This window comes from Echinops telfairi, unplaced genomic scaffold (assembly GCF_000313985.2).
Source record: "Echinops telfairi isolate 266 unplaced genomic scaffold, ASM31398v2 ScPeMD7_2010;HRSCAF=2546, whole genome shotgun sequence".
Taxonomy (NCBI): domain Eukaryota; kingdom Metazoa; phylum Chordata; class Mammalia; order Afrosoricida; family Tenrecidae; genus Echinops; species Echinops telfairi.
The window spans coordinates 329,841-333,593 of record NW_022105908.1 but is presented as its reverse complement, the minus strand read 5'-3'; the positions used below and the strand labels follow the sequence as shown (position 1 = coordinate 333,593).

Here is a 3,753-nt window from a genome sequence, read left to right as displayed (position 1 = left end):
GGGGGGCGCCTGTGCAACTCAGAGCTAGCCGCATAACTTGAAATCTGGCTCCTAGCAGCTTGGGTGAAACCACACCACAACCATGTGTGCCCCCAGGCAAAGTTTGCCTGCACAGCCTGGCCTAACTCCCAGGCGTGGCTGTCCTCTCTGGCCACGGGGAGGCGGCTTGGCCACGTGAAGGAGAGGGAGAGCAGCCAGAGGAATCAGCTGATCCACCCAACGTTAGAAGCAGGGGCTCGCCCTTTCAGTCTTAAGGCCGGTGTGCTGAACAAGGAGTCTAATGTGGGGATTAATCGCCTCTGCCTATAAATGAGATTCCTCTTTCTCTTCCGCTCTCTCGACTATTTTCATTAATTTCATATCGTACGCTATCAAAATTAAGTTATCTATAAGATGCTTCAAACACAATTCAGTCTTCTGAAAGCTCACATGATCAGCTTGAAAAGAAAAATCACACATGAAGGTTTTATTAGCTCCCCATTATTTTGCTGGACCCAGAGTGGTTCAGTCTTGGGCTGCTAACTTCAAAGACAGCTTTCAGGACCTCCAGGCTCTCTGAAAGAAAAAGGCTTCTACTCTAGTCAAGCGTTAATGCCTCAGAAGGTGTCCTGCTTCTGTAAGATTTACAGTCTTGGAAACCCACAGGTGCAACCCTACCCTGTCCTATAGGGTCACCATGAGTCTGACAACTCCATGGCAGTGAGTTTTTTGATTTCCGGTTTTTAACTTGGTGCCTCCCATCAGTGGATTTTGAGAGGCAGTGTGGTACAGTGGCTAGGCACTGTGTTTGTACTCAGACAAATCCAATGGTGTGATTTAGGAACCATGTGAATGTGGGCCACACACATTCACTGTTATCAAATCGATTCCCACTCATAACAACCCACTAGGATAGGAGAGAATCCCTCCCCCCCTCCCCATGAGTTCCCAGGGCTATAACTCTTTACAGGAGTAGAAAGCTTCCCTTTCTCCCTGGGAGGGGCTAGTGGTTTCAAACTATTAACTTTGCAGCAGTAGCCCAACCCATAACCACTACGCTAAATTCATCAAGCTTCCGTTTTCTTATGTGTAAAAGGAACTAATGATGCCCACTCTAAAGGGTCATGGTGATCATTTCAAGGCAAAGTTAGCAGCCAGCACGGTGTCTGGGATATAGGGAGACAAGTGTCAAGGCAGTTTTCGCTATTTTTATTATCATCCTCTCGTGTAACCCTTACAATAGCTCTTCAAGGCAGGCTGTGCCACCCCTGTACTCAACTACAGGATATAAGCACATCATCCCTAGAGGTTCGAAGCACATACACAAGTCAGATGGCCAGCTGAAGGGATTAGAAAAGTGTTTGCTCTCCCCCTCTGGTCATTGCATGGGTCGGATCTGCCCTAGGACTCGTGGCCTGGTTGGATGCCATCCTGGTTCACTTACATCGTCAGTCCACATTTATGTGAGCACTACAAATATTAGCGTATTTGCCCGGGCTCCTCTCTTCCTCCTTCCTCTTTCTTTTTGTCAAGTAAACTGTTTAAAAATAAAATAGCTATGCAAACAGAACAGTAAGACACAGTTTGGGTTTCCCTTTGTTTTTTGAAGCCCAACCTACGCAGGTCCCAGCCACACAGTAAACTGCTGAACAAGCTGCTGGATGTGTGAACCATGTGTCCCCCTCACTGTGGCCTGCCTCCCACCTCCCACCCTGGTGGCAGAAGATCAGCTAGTCTGGGAACAGGGTTGCCATGCCCAGGACTCCAGCTGGGCCTTGGCTGCAGCTGGAGCGCCCTCACTATGTCCTACAGAGGAAAGGGAGCACCTGGGTGCACAGAGGTCTGTGTCCCAGCAGATCTCTGAACCCGTTTCTCCCTTTGAAACTGGAGATGTCTGGTTTTCTTGAAACTCAGAAAAGTGCTAACGCCCTTCTTCCCTCCCATGCCCAGAGTATCTATATACCTGGCTTCTTCAACCAATTGCAACACAAACGTACCATCTTGACTGCAGGCTGATCTAGTTGCAGTTTGCAAGGGTGGGGAATCAAGTAACTCTGTAAATCATAAGCACACACGACGAAGAAGCCTTGTTTGCCAATAAAACTCACCAGACAAAGCAGCAAGTGTAACCCCTTCCTCTACGGTGATTTCTTGGCAGTCAAGTGCAAGGGATGCGAAGGCAACCCCTCCCCACAGGGTAGCAGAGGGACCTGCAGCTGGGCTGGAGAGCTCTCTGAGTCCTGCTGCTTCCAACAGGGCTCCCCAGATGTTCCCCTGGTGCTGCTCCCTGTTACTGAGTTCAAGTTGGGCGACTTTCCAGTTTATTCAGGGGCTGGTCCAATGCTAGGATATGTCATGGTGGCCTGAGAGCTCTGAACCTCTACTATTTAAAGAGACAGTGTCCATTTATGTGCATCAAAAGACATCACCAAAAGAGTTAAAAGAGAACCCACAGACCGGGGAAGATCGCAATGACAAGAGACTTATCCACAAAATCTCTAGAAAACTTCAGCAACGCAACAAGAAAATGACAAATAATACCATAAAATTAAAAAAAAGGGCAGAGTATGTGAACAGAGCTTCCACCAAAGAAGACATTCAGGGGCCAGCAAACACATGAAGAAATGCTGGTGGCCATTAACCATCTGAGAGATGCAAATCAGAAGAGCATCAAGATACCACTTATCCCATTTACATGGTAGTAAGTTAAAAACAAACAAACAGAAAATAATAAATACTGGAGAGGATGTGGAGCAACGAGAACCCTCACACACTGCTGGTAGGACTGCAGACCTATACAGTGCTACAGTGGTGTAGTGCCTCCTCCAGCAAGCTGGGAATAGAAATACCGTATGCCCCAGCAGTACTTCCACTTGGCACAGACCCTAAAGAAATAAGAACTAGACATGAGTAAATGCATGCATACCCAGGTTCATTGCAGCACTCTTTATAATAGCAAAAAGATGCAAGCAACCTAAATGCCCCTCAGTAGAAGAATGGATAAATCAACATTGTGACATGCACACAATGCAATACTGCTCAGTGTGACGGAGTAGCGACGAGTCTGTGAAACGGCTCATGACATGGCTAAACCTGGAGGGCAGTATGCTCAGTAAAATCAGCCCCATTGTTAGAAAAAAATCAATCAAAGGTTTTCACACTAAAAGAAACAGATGTTGGTGGTTTCTGAGGGTGGGAAGGGAAGGAGAAGAAGAGAAAGTCACAGAATGAAGGAAAGACAGGCGTGGACTTGCACGAGGGGAAGACAGTATTCAGCAAGAGAAAGATGAGCAAAAGGTCGTGGACACAGGGCCACGCGAGGGGAAGCTGCATGACTTGTTGACGGTAAAGCCAATGACTTGCTCTGTAAACCTTCCCCTAATTCACAACAAGAAGTTTTTAAAAATTTAAAAATAAAATAAAGACAAAGTAGTGTCCAGCTTTGTGTCCTTCCATAACGCAGGGATGCCCAGAGGCTCTGCTGGCCACGGAGAAGCAGGACTCCACAGGAAGGGAAGCCTGCTGCCATGGCTGTGCTCATGGAGCACCAGCCTGTGAAGGCCAGCCATGTCTGCCGAGATGAATTATTGCATGCCTGACTGTTACAGAGATATTTTGTTGTTTTATCAATGACATTATTTCAAGGAGCTTGAACACTACTCAGATAATCTCTCCCAGGCTCACTCTAGGAACCAAATCTCTCAGAGCCATGACATCAAGGAACCAGTCAGTGCTCAATGCCATGGTTTTAAAGGGTCTCTGCTACCTACTCAG

The 3,753-nt window shown here is 47.2% G+C and overlaps 1 protein-coding gene across 1 annotated transcript in view; it reads right to left on the bottom strand.

The window, feature by feature from the left end:
* The window catches only part of PMP22 (peripheral myelin protein 22), a 38,640-nt gene extending 36,410 nt beyond the window's left edge, over positions 1-2,230 (bottom strand). The window contains exon 1 of the mRNA XM_045293419.1: positions 2,088-2,230. The gene's annotated coding sequence lies outside the window, so the exon portion shown is untranslated. The remainder of the gene's footprint in view (positions 1-2,087) is intronic.
* Between the last annotated feature and the right edge of the window lie 1,523 nt (positions 2,231-3,753).